Source organism: Haemaphysalis longicornis, unplaced genomic scaffold (assembly GCF_048455015.1).
Source record: "Haemaphysalis longicornis isolate Haplotype H1 unplaced genomic scaffold, Haemaphysalis longicornis Haplotype H1 scaffold_1, whole genome shotgun sequence".
NCBI classification, from domain to species: domain Eukaryota; kingdom Metazoa; phylum Arthropoda; class Arachnida; order Ixodida; family Ixodidae; genus Haemaphysalis; species Haemaphysalis longicornis.
The window spans coordinates 118,586,274-118,606,142 of record NW_027526203.1 but is presented as its reverse complement, the minus strand read 5'-3'; positions in this window follow the sequence as shown (position 1 = coordinate 118,606,142).

Genomic DNA, 19,869 nt, shown 5'->3' with positions numbered 1-19,869 from the left:
GCCTGACCTCACTCGAGTGGAGAAGAAACATGCGCAAACCATTGATTATGCGAAAACAAAAAGTTTATGCGCAAACAAAACAAAAACTAAAATTTATTCCGAAGACACTATATGAAAGATTCTGTATTGGCAGCTACGTTTGTTTGCAAATTATGAAACTGAAGAGACATATGCGGCAGGTCGTATAGCAGCGACGCCATTACAGGGGGGAGTAACTGCTCGGCATTTCGTCCTCCCGTTGCTCTATACATCGGCGGGGACGAACATTTACTCAGCAAATTTTGCACCCGGCACGCACGCTCCCACAGTTCCTTCTCTTGAGGAGCAACTGTCGCTCGCGTGGACTAACAGCTGTAGTTAGTCCTTCTTTCGACCTTTTTGGCTTAGAGTGTAGTTGTAATGGTAGAGGTTGAGCAGAGAGTTTCGGTCGGTATCAAAACATTTTCTGCGGGAGGGCTTCGGTTTGAATTTTGTGATTGATTAGTCAGGCTAGGATGACGTGTTTCTGCCCTCTGCGAACGCAGGAGGTAAGCGAGATGGCGCGAAGCTGATAGAGGGCTACCGGTTTGCCGGGTGTTGGAATAAAAGAACTGCTGTGCGGCAGTATGGGGGGAGAGTACCACTTCTCCAGTAGTGATTGTAGTGTTAGGTTATTTAGATGGTAGTATTTTGCTTGTAGTATTGGATTATTAGGTTAGGTTACGGAGGGGTCATCTAGCTAGCGGAGCGTCCTGCTGGTGACAGAGTGGAGACCGGGAGCTGAACCGGTTTTATGGTTTGGAGAGCCGTCCTGTCTTCTGCTTTGGTGATGTCAACGTCGAGTTATTCGTTATCTTCTCCGCGATAGGCTGGAAGGGGTGTTTGCTATCCTTACGCTATGTATATGAAGCGAAGCTGGTTCATTATTTCGGAGAGTGACCCTGGGGCATTCTCCTTAAGCCTCTGAGGCTTGCGAGACTGGGCCGTGCGTGTGTTCGCGGCGGTGAGTAGATTTCGTAGGAGCGTCCAGTTTTTTTCGGATACTGAGCGCTCCCCTTATCTGGTCACAAATTTGATGCTCTCTTTGTTATGCCGACTCTTTGGCACAATTCTGTATGGCCTTGTCCAGTTCATCAAATTTATGTCGGAGGGCCCGATTGTGCTTGTCACGCAGCCAACGTCTCTGTGTGCTGCGGTAAGCCTGCCACAGGCGCTGAAGGCGGGAGTCTACTCTGCCAGACGGGATATCCGTGTCAGGGTTGGCGCTGGTTGCTTCTGTCCCGGTACGGCACCGGTGCATGGTCGGTGGAGCTGCGCATGCGGCTTGCCAGTCTCTCGCCCTCTGTAAGGCTTGGGTCAAGCAACTCTTACAGAGGGGGTGAGACCGGCTGGGCGCATGCACAGCTGCACCGACCATGTACCAGGCGCCGTACTGGAGCCGGTTCTCCGGTCTGCTATAACTCTCAAATGTATACGCGGATAGGCCACGCTGAAGGAGGTTTCCGCCCCGCGGCCACTGACAAAGATCCTGGTGCAGATATATGCAGCTTTCAAGTAGAAAACCGCATGCTAGACAGCACCCGAAGCAGCCCACTTAGTCTTCTAAATAAGCACAATGGAAGACGAAACGAAACGGGGATGCATCCACCACGAAATGAAGTAGGCAAGGCAACGGTACAAGCCACTTTTTCGCAAACAAAAGTAAATTGAAATGAAAAACTTTCCACGATTACAAAAAGAATTGAGACAAGGCAGTTTCAAAATCTCAGTTACTAGAAACTTGTCACCAAAGGAAATTATTTGTTTCAGAATTCTGAGGGTAAAGTGGCGCTGGCATGGCTGTTCCAAGGTAGACAACAACGTTGCCGCCATCGAAATAGACCTCGGATAGGTTCCCATCGAACGCTGGATACAGCGCAGTTACGATAGGTCTTCTACATTTTGGGAAAAGCGCGACCACTTGGAAAAGGAAGAAGATAGGACGGAGTGCTACTAGCAACTGACAAGTTTGATCGGGAGCACCCATACATATATACATATAATCAAAACCAGCGTAACCACATAGTGTGCGTTACAATCTACCACGCGGCAAGATTGCGGCGAAACAAAAAAAAAAATTAGCGCCAATCCACCCTGTGAATGTGGTTGGAAAGCAAAGCTGTAAACGGCACCTACAACGATTACCCATGCGACGTCACTTAAATTCACTCACGTCGCTCTACAAATAGTGAAACCAGAGAGAAGTGAAATGCACTTAACCATACCCGCTATTACTTCAAAGAGATATTCTTGGTAAGGTTAAATTAATGCATGATGCATGAACGGTGGTTGGTTGAGTTGTATTGGTGTAGCACACTAGTGGAAACTCTTTTTTTATAAAATTAAACCTCAAACCCGGTGTTAGACGATCTGACTTCTCCGTCTCTGCCGTCGCAGACAGAGGCGACGAGATCGGCGGCTGAGACGGAGGGGGTGCACCACCAGGAGGAGGAGGAGGAGGAGAAGGAGGAGGAGGAGCAGGAGCAGGAGGAGGAAATACTTCTATTCAGATTTCTTAAATTCCCAGAGTGCGGCCCAGGGGAGTGGTTCCTTCTTTACTGTAGCCCATATTCAGTCCGCGCCGCCTGTCCTCTGTCCACCAGCTGAAGCTGGGTAGGCAGAGAGGGGCTGGACAGCAGCATCTCCCATTGCCCTCGTTGGGTAGTTGGCGGAAGCAGAGGAGGGTGCTCAGGGCTAAAGTCGCACACCCCGATTATGTGGCAGAGTATTCTTACTTCTGAGCAAAATTTTCATCCAGCGTCTAGCGATTCGGGTGCATTAAGTGAAGACGCATCGGGTGTGGGAAGGAGCCGGATTGTATGAACCGTAGGGTAGTTTATTTTTCTATGGAAAGGTCAGGGTAAGGCAAAGGTAGGGTCTGTCTCAGAAGGCGATAATGCTGGGTTATGTCCCTGAACGAGACAAGCGGGTGACTGTCCTCGTGCAGCACCGTAGCGCAAGGGGTAAAAGTTCAGCCTTGGTGGGCGTATTCATTGCGCTCCATGGAAACGTGAGCGGGTGTCCAGATGAGCTGAATAGAACCATTAGGGGAGTGTTTTTTTAGCACACGCAGGGCAGGTCGAGACACCAAGCCCGATTGGTAATTCCGGCAGGCTTGTTGGGAATCGGTGACTACGTTACGAACCCCTCGTTGAGTAAGAGCCAAGGCGATGGCTGCCTCTTCTGCTGTCGTCATGTCTTCGGCCTTAAGTGAAGCACAAGCAAGGACATTGGTTCTGGAGGTAGCCACGACGATGGCGTACTGCTGCCCTCGATGTTGGGAGGCGTCTGTGTAGATAACTGCATGATACCCGCCGAAGGGTGGTGTTAAGCGCCTTAGCCCGTGCTTGTCGGCGACCCTCGTGGTGTGAGGGGTTCATATTTCTAAGCAAACGGAGCATCTTTAGCTCTTGTCGCCAAAAGTCCCGGAGTACATCCCGCGGTGTGACATTGTGTGCTGCCCAGCCAATCTGGTGAAGGATGCGGCGACCCGCCGCAGTTCTGCTCATTCGGAGCATCTGGATAGAAAGATGGCCCTCTATCATCTCTTCCACCGTGTTGTTTAGCCCCGTGCTAAGCAGCTTGTCTGTGGACGCACTCATGGGAAGAGCAATGGCTTGCTCAACCGCCTTTCTAATCATTATATAAAGCATTTTTATGTCCTCCTTGCTGACAAGAAGACAGGGGGTTGACGTAAGTGATTCTCGAGAGGACAAAAGCTTGAGTTAATCGAAAGGTATCGGATTCCTTGAGGCCTCGCTTCTTGGTGGCAACTCCCCTGATCATGTGTATGATTTTATGGATGCTGTGTTTGAGGGGCTGCAAGGATACGTCACTCTTGGTGTTGGCCTGAAGATGTAGGCCCAGGATCTTGATGCTGGGGCGGGGAATGATGGCCTGGCCATCAAGGAGTATTTGAATGTGTTCCTTGAGGTGTCGTTTGGCGCTAGGGCGTACGACAAGGAGCTGAGATTTTTTACGTGAACACTGGAAGCCACAGGCTTTAGCATATTGGCGTACTAGAAGTGAGATGCCATGGCTTGGTGTGAACTTCCTGTAATCGCTATCGCGATACATTCAGCGAGAATGCAAGGGTTAAACCTGCAGATGTGCTTGGTGAGTGCACCACTGGTATTCCCCGCGTGGGCTCGTAGCTAAATCGGTAAGACAACGCGCTCTCCCTTTGTTAGTCTAGTAGTTCCAGGTTCGATTCCCGGCTGTGCCAGTAAGTTCTTTTATTTGTTCGCGGGCGTTTTCTGTATACACCAACGGTCGCGAAAGAACCCCTTGGGGGTAGAGGTAGAAAGCGTTGCTTTAAAATGGATTTCACGATGCTTTGCTGCTTTAAAAGTGTACTCATGGCCCAAGCTTCTTCATGACATCTACAAGGGTACTGCAATGTTGAGTTTCTTTTACTAGATCAAAGTAGTCAACATACTCAAACAACTTGAGATTCTCGTCAACGAAATCATTGTCAATAGTTTCCTCAACTTTGCTTAGAAAAACATTTCAAATGACCGGAGCAACGGGAGACCCAATGCAAATGCCTGCTTTCTGTACGTACACTTTTTCACCCCGCCCCACCAGAGTATACTTCAGATACAGTGCAAGCAACTCCAAAAAATTTTCGACCGACACCCCACTAGCATTATCTATGAGGATTCAGTCCTTCACACTTTGTACCAAATAAGCGTGTGGGATGGAGTAGTAGAGATCAACTACATCTATGCTGAAAGAATCCCGAACCTTCATGCCGTCGGTTCTCAGATTCTCTACGATTTTCATGGAGTTAGGAACCCAAAACGGATCACCAAGCTGAAGCGATAACAAATCCTTTGCAAATACCCGGAAACCAGGTGCGGCCATAACCCTCTTTCAGAAACAATAGTACGGAACGGGAGCTCGGACGTCTGTTTTTACGTGAAAAAAAAAACCTCTGGAAGAAGGCCCTTTTCATTCTTTACCGAGGGCAATAAACGGCACAGATTTAAATCACCAAGCAGCTCAAGAGCGCGGTGCTTAACGACAGTGGCTTTATCCTTAACCTCACGAAAACTTCTCAGATGCTACTAGCGCTCCGTCAGGTCTTCTTCCACGCCCAAGTATTGCTCGCGCTTTTCCCGAAATAAACCTATACCAACACGCCCGACTCCAAGGTGAAAACTATGATGTAAACGGTCCAGCGATCTACTGCAATGTAATCTTGTAGTATGCGGGCATCCGCAATTTCATTATTCTTCCGTTAACATAGGTATGTCGCTACGAACCAGTGTTCGTATATGCTACTTTGATTTGAACGTTTCTTCTTCTTTCTTTGGCCCAAGTGGATTTTTTATAATCATTATTGAAGAAGTGATTTGAAACTGCGCTGAAGTACGCTTCTTTTCAGTCAATCACCCAGTTAATCACCCAGTCAATCACGCAGTCAAAGAGAAACCCAGATAGCACTTTATGTTTAAACCCGAATTTATTAAGCCCCTACAAAAGGACGTGATCTACTTAAACTGAATAAACTATCATTACAAAGTCATTTGATGCAGCTTTCCTCTTCTCTTGCCGGTTATCCACTTTTCTTTCCACGGCGCGCCAGTGAAACGCTGGCCGGCAAAGGTTTAGGTTTCGAGCTGCATATTAAGTGCGAATGCACTTTATAAGCGACCCCAAACCTTCCACCGCCGGCGGCGGCGGCGGCGGCGTCCGCAGTCCTCCTCTCCCTAGCAACGGCGTGGAGCGGAGAGGAGCGTCGGTAGCAACGGCGCGGTGACGTCACTTCACCACGTGACCGCGCTCGCTCCGCCTCCTCGCCGTGGCTGCGCGGGTGCGCACCGCTCCCCGCACCGCTCCTCGCGCCGTGACGTCATGGTATGACGTCACAGCGCGCCTCCTCTCCCCAGCAGCTGCCGCGCGCCTCTCTCTCCACCGTGACGTCACACTCTCTCCTCTCCCCCTCGCTCGGCTGCAGCTGCCGTGCGCCGCTGTCCCTCTCCCCTTGCGCTCGCCTCCTCTCTCAGCCACCTGGCTCGGCGCGCTCGGCGCGGCGTACCCCCCTATATATGCAGCGATAAACTGCCAGACCTCCGTGGGTCGGCTCGCGCGCGCTCACGGGCGAATGCCAACGGATTTTAACTTTACTCCCCCTCATAGCATCACCCCGTGCATTCGCACTTAACCATGTTCACCCTCGGGGAAATGCTTGGGAGTTTTTTGCAAATTTTTGTGAGGTTGCGGTCATTTAGGGAAGTGCACATTGTGAAGGACGCAAGTACAAATGAAACAGATTAATAATATCCGGCCTGAGATGTTGAAAAAATACCTGCTGTATAAAAAGAATTTTCAGAAATATTTTTGCTCAGAGGATAACCACCCCAACTGGCCATTGAGCTGTATGCTGGTTAGCTGCTGTCAGAAACGGGCGGACATTGCATGACGCACACTCTAAAAAATTCCCCACAGAGCATCTCCACCAGAATGCTCCAGAGTGAACAAACCAAGTGGTATTGTGCAAATTCGATGAATGACATGGCCAGGCATTCGATATGAGTGAAAAAGCGCACCTGCGCAGGGACATTGCGCAAATCCAAACGCCATTAACGCATTTCGTGTTGTCCCTGCGCGCATTCACTTTTAAAGAGAAGCTTTCTATGTCTCATCATCATCATCATCATCATCACCATCATCAGCCTATCTACGCCCACTGCAGGGCAAAGGCCCTCTACCATTAATCTCCAATTATCCCGGTCCTGTGCTAACTGCGACCAATTTATCCCCGCAAATTTGTTGATCTCTTCTGCCCATGTAACTTTCCGCCGCCCGCTGCCACGCTTGCCTCCTCTAGGGATCCCCTCTGTTACCCTTAATGACCAACGGTTATCTTGCCTTCGCATTACATGCCTTGCACACGTCCATTTCTTCTTCTTAATTTCTACTAATATGTCCTTAACACGTGTTTGTTCCCTCACCCACTCCGCTCTCTTCTTGTCCCTTAATGTTACACGTGCCATCTTCCGTTCCATTGCTCGCTGAGTCATCCTCAATTTAAGTTGAACCCTCTTAGTGAGCCTCCAAGTTTCTGTCCCGTAGGTGAGTACTGGTAAGATGCAGCTGTCATACACTTTCTTCTTCGGGGACAATGGTAGGCTGCCATTAATTACCTGAGAATGTCTGCCGAATGCACCCCACCCAATTCTTATCCTTCGAGTTATCTCTGCCTCATGGTTCGGATCCGGGGTCACAACTTGGCCTAAGTAGATATATTCGCTTACCGCTTCCACTGCCTCGTCATCTACCTCAAACCGCTGTGCAGTCCCGAGGTTATTGATCGTTACTTTAGTGTTCTGCATATTAATTTTCTGGCCCACTGTTCTGCTCAGTTTGTTCAGTGCGGTAAGCATGCTTTGCAATTCGTCCCCTGAGTTACTTATCAAGGCAACGTCATCAGCAAATCTGAGGTTGCTGAGGCATTCTCCATTAACCCTTACTCCCACCTGTTCCCAATCCAATGTTCTTAATACTTCTTGTAAACATGCTGTGAATAACATTGGAGAGATTGTGTCTCCTTATCTGACGCGCTTCCTTATATTATTTTACTGCCGTCCTTATAGAGGATGACGGTAGCTGTGGAACCATTGTAAACATCCTCTAGTATTCTTACATAATGATTCTCTACGCCCTGGTTCCATAATGCCTGAATGACTGCTAAGGTTTCGACCGAGTTAAATGCTTTCGCATAATCTAACTATTTCTATGTCTCACTTCATCGTAGATCGTAACATCAAAACGCAATGCAGGAAAGCCAACTTTACACAATGGGCGGGCATATGGTGGTGGTGCTGATAATGCTGTAACGCGAAGCGCGTCGAGGGAAAAAAACGCTTGCCGTGGTCAGAATCGAACCGGAGTCCGTCGCGTTATGAAGCTGATGTCTACCTGAGTGCGCCACTCTGACACAGTCGAAGCTGTTTGGATTTTGTACTTTGACTTTGGCCCTGGTTGCACGGGAGAAAGCTTCGCGTTTTAGCCATCTTTCTCTTATGAAAGGGGCTTTCATTTTTTTTTAGTCAAATCATATGCTGGGTGTCGTCATTCGGCGAATTTGCAGACTTGATCACTTCAACGGGTCAATCTCGAGCGTTATGGTGAACACGACCTAAGGGGACTTCTAAGAGTGCACCAGACGACTGCAGTTTCACCTCATAGGCTACGTGGTGCAAGTTCTGTATCATAGCCTGCCGAAAAGTTCATGGATCACATTTTCGAAGTTTCCACTCGTTGGTGCTCACTTTACCATCTTCGCGATAATTTGTGACGGACTTCCTTCGCCATCTATATACTTATAGGTAGTCGGAATGCGCCTGTCAAACGCAGAAAAGGGATGCCTATCAGCGCTGTTACGCAAATTGCTTGTCGAACTCAAGCGGCAGCTCATGTCTTCTGCGAACTTTGGAGACGCTTTTTAACTCTTGTTTTGGGCGGTTATGTGCGCTTTTGCCTTTTTACTTAATGAAATAATAAACTTGTACTGTAGCGTTTACCGGAAGTTCAGTCCCGACCTTTTTTAAGGTTAAGCATGCAGCGATGGCGGCCTCCACAGTAGATACTTGGTAACCGCTGAGTGATGTAGCAACGTTGATACAACTTTGAAAATAGCGGACCCGTACATGCACGCAGGCAGTTATTAAGCTTGCATTTATTGAGACAATTTTTTTCTCTCAGCGTGCCTTAATGGTAGCCGCCTCCGTAAATTATCGTTTCGTCTCATCTTTGTTCGTAATTTATCTTGCTTCCGGACTTGCAGCCCTGCGGAGGAACCTTGGCGTGGAAGAAAACGAGTCGTAAAGAAGCACGCTGGTCGAGTGAGCCCGGCGGATGAGCGCTGCGTGATTGGCATTAATCCGTTTTATAAGCTGCCACCCCCTTTTCCCGCTTTCTTCTGCCAACGCCAGAGGAGGGGCGTGACACGGGAAGCGTGCACCAAGGAACGGAAGCCGTTGCCTCCGTTTCTCAGTCGTAACTGCCTCAGGTGTACTCGTTTACCACCTACGGTCCTGGTCGTATATAATGCCGAGTTCTCGGAACCGAGTCCCATATAGAGGGCGCCTCCTCCGCCCAAGAGGGACAAATCTCGGCTTATCCCCCGTCTCGCGGGTGATTTACGGCAGGGGACACGGCACAGTCCGCACACATGGTGGGACGCGCCTGTGGTCACCCGCACGGCGAGGAGCAGGGGCGCGTCATGACGTCCGATGCTTCCGCGCACATTTGCTGCACAAAATGCGGCCGGCATTCACGTTTCATTTGACGTCCCAAGGTTTTCTCGATGCGCCTGTTCAGATGCCATTGCGGCGCAGCCTATTCTCATGTCGAATTCAACTCGGCTTCATGTCCACGTAAGTTAAAGCAAATCGTATACGCTTTTACACGACTACAGCAAATCGTCTATAAAACGACGTTCACATATTTCTTTCACAGACGTTCACAAACGATCACATATTCCTTTATGCATCGTTATAGTGATGTGAGACCGTGTAAGTAATACGCACTCCCTGATTTCAAATCTCGGGCTCTTAGTATAAAAGAAGCATGGTCCCGAAAACGGCTACTTGCGTTCCCATATATATATAAATACCCCACGATAACAATAATTCATGTCTGTAACAGCTGCCGCCCATAAGGTCTTATTGATTCATTCTTTGGAGTAAATGTTTAATTCGTGTGTACGAGATTTCGGCGCACGTTAAAGATCCCCAGGTGGTCAAAATTAATCCGGAGCCCTCCACTACGGCGCGCCTCATCGCCTGCGTTGCGTCGGCGCGTTAAACCCTACAATCAAATGTTTAATTCACAGAGCAGTTGTAAAAATGTTTGGGCCGCACCAATGTGTCCGGCAGTTTCAAATGCATAAAAATTTAACAGAGGAGCAAAGTTGTGCACCGGAAATGTCGTTCGCGTTTCATTGCGGGTAATTTGAAAGAACTTGCGACATGTTAGTACGCTAATTAAACCGCATATCAGAGACTCGTTTTATGTAATGCCACCGACATTTGGGAATAGCAGTTTTACACGGCACCATTTCATGGAGCCTCCCCCCTTGCGTGAAGGGTTTGGAGAGATCAAAAGTCGCTTTGCCGCGAACTGGGTTTAAACAAATCACACCGTGCTTGTTCGCTGATATAGAGTTAGGATATCACCAGGTCGCACCGCGTTTTTGCTTGAACTACCCCAATACCCACGTTCCACGCGTCAATTCATGGCACCCCCCCCGCCCTCACCAAAATCTTGCTTGCTGTAAAGATTCGCAGTAAAGAGATCTAACAAATTGAGATGTCCAGAACTGGATCTTACGCCTGATGGGATATCTCGACACGCGAGTCGCTTGGGACGTTTTTACTCGTTAGATGTCTTGGCTCGTTAGACTTTCTCAGCCATATCGGGTATTTTGCCATGTCCAAGGGGACTGACGCGATACGAGTCAGGTGGGTCAATGTTGAACCTTCAGACCGATGTCCCTTCACGCTCTTGAAGCTAGTCAAGAGTTCTAACAATTCCTATGGACCGGCTTTCCATCGGCGATAGGCCCCCCTGACTCGATGATCTCTGTACACGGGTAGGGCAAGTGATGATTGCGGGGTTTAACGCCCCGAAGCGCGTGGGGTTTAAGCCGGGCTATGAGGCACTCCGTAGTGGAGGGCTCGGGGTTTATTTCGACCACTCGGGCGTTTATGCCTTTTGCCTCCATCAGAAAATCAGCCACCATGGCCAGGGTAGGGTAAGGGAAGAGGTGTAAGAATTGTCGGGGTTCCTTACCACTGCATACTTCTGCATGTTAGGGTCACAACTATACTTGCGTGAAACTTCCCTTTAACTTCCCCTTTAGGAACATATCTGCGGCATCTCATCATTATACACATCATTTTAGCCCCTTCGCTGTCCGCGGACGCGTTTGCAAATGAAATACGAGCGCACTGTGAACCACTGTGATTTAATAGATAGGGGTACACGATTTGGGCCAGCCTACAATTCAAGTAACATGAGCAAAATCCGCGTTTATTGATACACGCAGGAAGTGTGAAAGGCCCACGCAACATCGAGCATTTGGGGCGAAGGAAATAAAAACTTTCGCCGTGCACCTGCTGGCTCCTACTCAAATGTCGCCCCTGCCGCGTAGTGGCTTCTCCTCTCTCCTCCGCCAACCCCCACGCGCTAGCCTCCTGTCCAGCTTCTTTTACGATAAACCCGGTCGGTGTTTGCTGGTTCCCTTGATCGCACTGCTGGTGAACCATCCGCCGGAACTGATGGGCCCGATGGGCCGTCCCTCCCGGCATTCTCCACTTCTAGATGGTGCAAACGACCAGCATCCAGTCTCCTCCAGCGTGACTTTACTCCATTGTTAATTTTGATACTCATTTCCTTCCCACCTATTCATAAGTGCTGCTACAATCGCTGGCAAACAGTTACTAAAATTGTTGTTGCTGTTTATCTCGCATAAATTCCGCAGATTGCGCAGACTAGTATCCACGGCAAACACGACCAAGTGATGATTTGGCGGTGTTTGCTGCGGAGACAAGTTGTTGCTGGGCGTTTAGGTCAGCGTAAGTCGCCAGGTTCACCTACAGTTCGGGAAAAGAAGACAAAAAGGGCGGCAGGGCAGGGTTGCGAGTGAAACTGATTGTGATATGGGTAAGGGTTCAAAAAATGGCCGCGTGTCTTCTCCTTTCGTTGCAAATGTCGACGAAAGACAATAGTCGACTGGCGCTCCTGCCATGTAAACGCCTCCCTTCTCTTTCCTGCCTTTCCTGCTCACCTCTCAAGCTGTTCCTCTCCCGTCTCGTTCCTCCCAAGATAACACGCCAGAGGTTTGCTCAAGTCAATTTAAATTTACCGCGTTCTACTGCTACCGGCCAGGTGCCTCGATGCCAGCGCTGCGTTACGATGGAGACGCGCGTGATTCGAGGCACATTTCTACAACATGTTTCTAGAACCACGTTGCCCTGCTCCACGTGCATTCTAAGCGGAACGTGGAATCTATCTAGTGAAACCTTTCGTTACTGTTGGCGTTTGATTACTTGACATTCTGCCAGGAGTTATAGTGGCGCGGGCAACAGCAGGCTACGATTTTCTGTAGTTGATGTAGTATGTCATTTGATATCGCAAAAAAACAATTATCCATAATTTTTTTAAATAAAGGAACACTAAAAATATCACTTGTGTACTGATTTTCTGCTTCACACTTGCGTAATATTTTGTCCTTGTTCAACAATGTTTGCAGGTATGAAGATTGCCACCGGACTTAGACGTATAGATTTGGTTGGGGGTATATAAGACTAGTGCGTAGATTCAGTTTCACTTTGGCCGGGTGGCTGAATCGAGTCAGAGACAGACAGACAGACAGACAGACAGACAAACAGAAAGACAGACAGACTAAGATTTCTGCTTTTAAATAGCCCAAGAAAGACTATCGTCTTTAAAAAAGGGTGCCTGGTTGGCCAAAAAATTTGCATTTTGCGGAGTACGATGTTGGATATAGGCAGGGTAGCCAGATGGAGTTGAGGAAAGTGTTTTTGAAATACAACAGAGTTTCTTCTTATTTGAGCTGGTTACCATGATTAGGTGGGACGGATTGTTCAAGGGCACGGAAGAGCAGGGGGATGTCTAAGAAGGAGACAAGGATCGGGTTGTCTAAAGCGTGCCTGGTAGTGAGAACAAAGGCTTACTGAAAAACAGTTATTTATTGGCATTGAGGAGTTCGCTGGGGTCCAAACAAAGTCAATGGGATGATGAACGCTGAGTAGCGGAAGAATTGTAGGAGTACTATACCCGACAAGAAGCTACGGCAGGCATCCTGGGAGCCCGTGATCATGATGGCTGATGACGAGATCTGTGCGAATTACTCGACGTCCCAGGTGGAAGGGGTGCGCTTCCCCTCACTGCCCGGTACTAACCAGCAGGACTGAATTTCAGTGCTGATGTTTCAGCACATGATACTGATCCCCTTTATTTAGAAAGTTAGAGATATACACCTTTCATTTCATGTAAGAAGGCCTAAACCGAATTCATTCTGGACTGTTGCGAGCATGCGTGTCCGAGATTTCGGCGCCCGTTAACGATCCCCAGGTGGCCAAAATAATCCGGAGCCCTCCGGCGCGCCTCATCGCCTGCGTTGCGTCGGCTCGTTAAACACTACCATCAATCAATCAATGTTGTGAGCATGCGCTGATGATTTCAGAATCCATTCCTTTTTTGTGCATGCAAGAAAAAGTGCACAAGGCCGACATCCAAGTGGTTTTTATCGAAGAGACTAACAGAATGTAATACGAAGCACAGTCGGGCCACGTATTTTCAATCGCGTCAGTGTTTCTTTTTACTGAATGTTACCAACACGAAAAACCAAAAAGGAACGTTTTCCGCTGGGTAGCCACACTGCAGAAAATTTGTATCAGTATATTTTATTTATATTTTCCCGCACTACCACCGCGATTTCGTTCCCGCTAAAACCTTCCGTGGACGACCCCTGGTATGACAACTGTTCGTCAATGTATCCCCGCACTTCCACCAAAATCCTGTTTTTTTGCTGACTCTCTTAAGTGTTCAGCGACAAGAACCAGTTTTAAGATTTTTAAGACGGCCATTGGAACCTTGTGCTGTCACACCACTGCTATGGCCTGCCGTGTGTTACTCGGTACTTACGCCCCCCACCTTAAAAAAAGGGGTGAACAGGGAACTGCTGCAGAGTTGTGTGCCGTCGGGAGCAGTTCTACGAAATTAATAGGCCGTAAAGTGTAATCAATGGGCGACATGTTAGGGCAGTAAAGGCGGTCTCGACAACAAAGGGTGATAATACCAATCCCGATGCTTAAACAACTGTTTCGTGCTTCGTGTTGCACTACGTACTCAATGTTTCGTGCAGACCTATAATCTTCTAAGAGGAACGCCCTCCTTTTAGTGACCATTTAAAAGTATAAAATATAGGTGCATAATGCCACCTTAAAGAGTGTCTTTAGGGGCGTCATATCGCACGTCGAACGCACCGTTTTCGAGCAGCGCTGCCTTGTGAGCACGATCTTCATTTCACGAAGCTTTTGTTTTCTTTCCGTTCAGCCTCCCGCGCACCCGAGATAGGCGGCGGAATTAGGGCAGCTGGAAATAAATAGCCTCCATCCATGCTCCTGCACGCTCCAAGTCGCTCTCAAAAGGATGCCGTAAGTGCGGCGCCTAACGCCACACGTGCAGCAGCGCTTCCGCATGGCTGTAGGCTGCGGCATGCCTGAAATTCTCGGCGCCATGACCAATCCGCGCAACTCGTTCACCGGCGCTATAATGCGCCCAAGCGGTCACACAGCGTCGTAGCGCGGCAGCGCCCAGGAACCGGACCCTTCGGGCACTGACACTGCAGCGACATCGATAGCCTCTGTTCGCGGAGCAGTCCCAAGGAGGTGGGGCAGAGCACGCAACGCGGAGAGGACACTACTAGAAGCCCCCTGGGTGACACCTTTGCTCACAGCGGATCCAATTATGCACCGCGTGTTTTCTCCGTGCGATTAGCCGCTCGCACGCGAGCGCCGCCTCGGGAGTCTCCGGCACAATTCATTAACGAAATACGTGAGAGCGGGTCTGCGTGCCTAATCTCCGTCACCACGCAGGGGCAGGCTGTTCGCCTCCTGGAAGGGTGACACCCATGGTTACAAAACGCCTGTGCGCGCTTTGGCTCAAGGCCGGTTGATGCACGAATGGAACATGCGGCTTACGTGCACGCAAGGGACCTGACAGCGCTTTCCGCCTGATGACTGGAATCAGAATGCTTTGTGTCTTTTTTTTTTTTGCCTTTTCCGAACTGTTCGTCCCTCTTCTTATATGCTGTGCTACCTTTCCCGCAATATCATTTGCGGTTTCTTCAGTCCAAATATATCATGCGCTTATCATTTCAAAGGTTAGCATTAGATTGCTTTCCTGGTTAATCTTGTGGCCCTATGTTGTGCCTCCGCTCCTCTGTCAGCAGTTTGGGTAACAACACTGATAAACGCAGCCTTCTGTATTTTTTCTGCGCTCTTCGAATTGCATGAACAGTAGCTGCACAATTATTCCCCTGTGACCTTTCAATCCGGATTGAAGCGAAGCGCGGTTGACTTTTCGGGCGCGCTCGACGCATGGCCGCTGTTACACAGCACGTTACACTACCTATTGCACCGGTTACACCGGTTGCAGTCAGGTACGCCAGATGGCGCCAAAAATGTATTCCGCGGCCCGCGCCTGGTAACTTTGAGCGTTCGTAGGTATCCGTAACTATATAAACGTTACTGCATGCTTATTTGGGTGAAGTTATTTGATACAATATGTGACGTTAGGTGAAGTTGTCAACTTCTGTGCCATTACTCAGTGGGGACGAGAGTATCACCGCTTTCGTCCGATAGCGCTTAGAAACCTCAATCGCGCTTGGGGAACCAGGATTGAGTTCGAGCGGGATCGGGCTCGATCGCGATTGAAACTGACCTGTATAGCAGCGCCCGATCCTGATTGAGCTAGATCCAGATCGACTCATTCGCGATTGAAAGTGCCCGTGCGACAGGGGTATTACATGCAGTGTGGCCACTTATTAGGTTGATTCGTCGCTTATTCACCCTACATTCCCTCCGTGCACGTGTGTCGCTTGTGAGAAACGTCAAGCTATCACTGAATGTACGATTGTAGAACACACATCTCGACCCAAACAGCTCAATGTGAGTCAGCACGTGTGGTCTGTGCATCTCGCTGGCATATCTAAAAAAGACGCGACCCCACTTCTGACTAGCCGCTAGGCGAAGGGCAGTCACCGTGACCAGTGAGGTGCCGGTTTGTGCCCATTTCAGTCGTCGCCACATTATCCGTCAACGCGTCGGTATTTTTAAGTTCGAAATCTGTGCGGGGAGAAAGAGAGGGGGGGGGGGGGGGACAGAGCGATCACATTGGCAAAGAACGCAATTAACAACAGTAATACAAGGAAGCGCCTGCTAGTAGCATTTCTTGCCGTCAAACGAACAGAACAGCAAACTGAAAGAGGTCATTGAGCGCGCACTATGCCAAATGGACGTTTTCACGGAACCGCACGACGTATGAGCTAATCCCCACTGCGCCGCCGCAATCCATTCTTGGCCACCCCTTATCTTATCCCGCCGTCAAGGCCGAATAGACTAGAAGTACGCAATGCGCATATATCTAGTCTGGCATTGCATTGCGAACTCAATTTCTTTATCTTAGTTTCAGTTAGGACGTGTTCCACCCGAGTTTGTTCCCTAATCCAAGACTCTCGTTTCTATCTTCAGAAGCGCTACTCCACAGTGGCTCGCTAGGCCGACTCAAGATTTCTTTTGCAGTCCTTAGTAAGTCTTCAAGTTTGGAGTACGCTTTGGTTGTATACCTTTATTTTAAATGACAGAAGTAGCTTAGTCTTCATTACTGCGGAGCATTTGCCGAATGCTCTAGAACCCATTTTTATTCTAGGCCTGGTTTCCTTTTCATTTTTACACCGACCTCATGACTGATTCAGATAGTTATATCCATACACCTCTTCTAGTATTTCATCCGACAGGATCATGGTGGCGCCTTGTACAGGCCGATTTAAACATTACTTTCGACTTATACATACTTACCCTTATCCCTACAACTAAGCTGTTGTTGTTGTTGTTGTTGATGATCCTGATAATTAATGGCGCATACCCAATCAGGGGATCGGTCAAACAACAGAGGATTGTAAAAATGAATGGTACTCTTATCAATTCACGACACGCCTAGGAAGGATAATTTAGATCAGTTGGTTTTGAGAAGAAAAAAAAACTGGAAAATTAAAGCGAGGATGACCAATCTCACTCATAAAGAGAATCGTTTAGAATTTTCAATGAGCTGTCTGGGTGCACTTCTTCTTCTCTTTTCTTCTTCTTCTCCCGCGATTTGTTTGATTTTGATTGTAGGGTTTAACGTGCCGACGCAACGCAGGCGACGAGGCGCGCCGTAGTGGAGGGCTGCGGATTTATTTTGACCACCTGGGGATCTTTAACGTGCGCCAAAATCTCGTACATACGGGCGTTTTTGCTTTTCGCCTCCATCAGAAAAGCAGCCGGCGCGGCCGGGAATTGAACCCGCGACCTCGTGCTCAGCAGCGCAACGCCTTAGCCACTGAGCCACCACGGTGGGTGTCCGCGAAACATTCCACAAGGCGACGACACCCGCAAATCTCAAGTGGCGTAAATATTATCCGTTTAGTAAAACCGACAGTTGGGCTAGTTGGTGCTGATAAATCGTTAAGTAGCGCTTGAAACATGACAAAAGCAGAGAAGACACATAAGACGGAGCTAACTCACAACTGTTTTTATTACGCATAAACAGAAATATATACTCAGAATGAACACGTGCCTAGGTCAACCCCTCAATATTACTTCTAAATTTCAGTTCAGGGCACTCTCAACTGGTAAAACCTGAATCGCCTTTTCTATTTTAAGGTCTGCTGTTTTAAGTCCTCTTTACATAAAACTGGGAAAGTGTCCAGGCGCAGATCAGCAGGCTTAACGTGGCTGGTTTTCCGAAGCACATAATGCCCAGAAGCTAATAAAAGTAGTGGGTGCAACACCGGAATCGAGGCAAGATGGTCTTGCCTTGCAACAGCCTAGAAGGAAAACCGCTGAGATCCCGTACATGCACCGTTTATTACATGAACGTTGCCGGACGTTACGGGATGAGAGTGCTTTTTAAAGCGGAGCTTTTATCCCCAAAGGTTCTTTCGCGACCGTTGGTGTCAACAGAAAACTCCCGCGAACAAATAAAAAAAGTTACTGGCACCGCCAGGAAACGAACCCAGAACGAATAGAGAAACGGAGCGACAGCCCGTTGGCGTACCGATTGAGCCACGAGCCCACGCGGAGACGGAGGAGACAGACTGTGCCCTCACCGAGCTCATGTTCGGGTTTGCCCCCTGCGTTATCGCTGAATACCACGTGATAGCGTCATGCGACCCCTAACGCCACTGTGTGCTCCGCCCACAGCACGCGTAGTGGCCGTGTGCGAGCCTTGCGCATGCACTAGGAGTTATAAAAATATGAAGGAAGTTCACACTAACGCAATGGCATTTCACTTCTCCTCCGTCTATGCCACCGCCGTCGGAGGCGACGATATCGGCGGCAGAGACGGAGAAGAAGTGAGATCGTCTAATACCGGGTTTTAGCTTCCTTTAATTTTATGAAAAAAGAGCATCCACTCATGTGCTTCACCAATAGAACTCAACGAACCACCGTTCTTGAATCTTGCATCAATTTAACCTTAGCAAAGAATATCTCTTTGAAGTAATAAAGGGTGTCGTTAAGTGCATTTCACTTGTCTCTGGTTTCACTCTTTTTAGAGCCACATGTGTGAATTCAATGACGTCGCATGGGTCATCACTGTGGGTGTCGTTTACAGCTTTGCTTTCCAACCCCATTCACAGGGTGGATTGGGGCAAATTTTTTTCTGCTCCGAATAAGCTTTGCAAGGTTCGTAAATTGGTAAAAAGGACGTTGTTAGGACTTAAGTCTGACAGCTGTTGCAATGTTAAGCAATGTTAAGTACACAATTCCCGTGCAACAAGGGATTTGTGTATTCATTCCCATTATTATGTGATTACTTATATTGGGCAGTCAGGCAGGTGTCTCAATGTTGAACTCATGGACCACCGGAGTTCATTCCATAACAACCCTCCTGCACACATCGCTCGGCATTGTGCGACCCACACAGATAAGAACCAAGTGCAATGTTGTCCCTGTTTGACAATCTAGCGTGTTGTGGAAGCTCAATGACAAATTGACACGAGAGATAACGGCAGCTTTCTATATAAGAAAGCTGAAAAGGGTGTCAGCCACGCATCCGCGGCATTACATGAAATCGAATTTTTTTCTGATCGAATGCATTAACTGTTATTTATTTGTTGATACTGTGAGACTTTGTCAGGCCGATACAGGGGTAGGCATAAAAGAAAACACAGGAGTAGCGTACACAGATCGTCAGAGCGTATACATAAACAAAACACTGATGAGCAACTGAACGCAAAAAAGCAAAACAAAACACTCAATGCAGAGTTTATACACAACTAACATGAAGCCAACATACATTGCAGGGACAAAAATGAGCAAAAAAGAGACATGGTCCATATTTAGGCATTGCTGCGCAACCAAAGTTCCTTGACTTTTTCAGCAAAACCGGCGACACAATTCCTACTTACAACCACACGCGGTAACCCATTCCACATTTCCATAGCCCTCGCAAAGAAAGAATGTTTAAAAGGGTCACAATGGGAAATGAATGGCCTCACACATTTACTGTGGTTTGTACGATTGGAATGATGATAAGACGGTTTGAGATACTAGTCTCTGTCTAATTTGAAACCGAGGTCATAAAGCCCGCACATAAACCTTAAATCGGCGACCCAACGCCAACATTACAAAGTTCGAATGCGCACTTTGATGCGCAACTAACTCACACTTTCGTGCCTCGAGTATTTGGAATAAATAAACCGAAGAGCCATGTTCTGGATTAGTTCAAGTTCGTAAGAGATGTTCGCAAGAGAAAGACTCCAGACCACGCTGCAGTACTCAAGAATCGGTCGTACGAGGCTTTTGTATGCAGTGAGTTTCACATCAGGTGCTGCTCTGGAAAGTTTCCGGCGTAAAAAACCCAGTTGCCTATATACCTTTGAGCAGACGTTATCAATATGGGCGGTCCACATTAAGTCAGATTTCAGCGTAACGCCAAGATATTTCCCGGTATCAGTTCGACTTAAATTATTCCCCGTTAGACTGTAAGTAAAATACCTAAGTGTCTTTTTTCGAGTTATTGTAATGAATGTCGTTTTACTTGCGT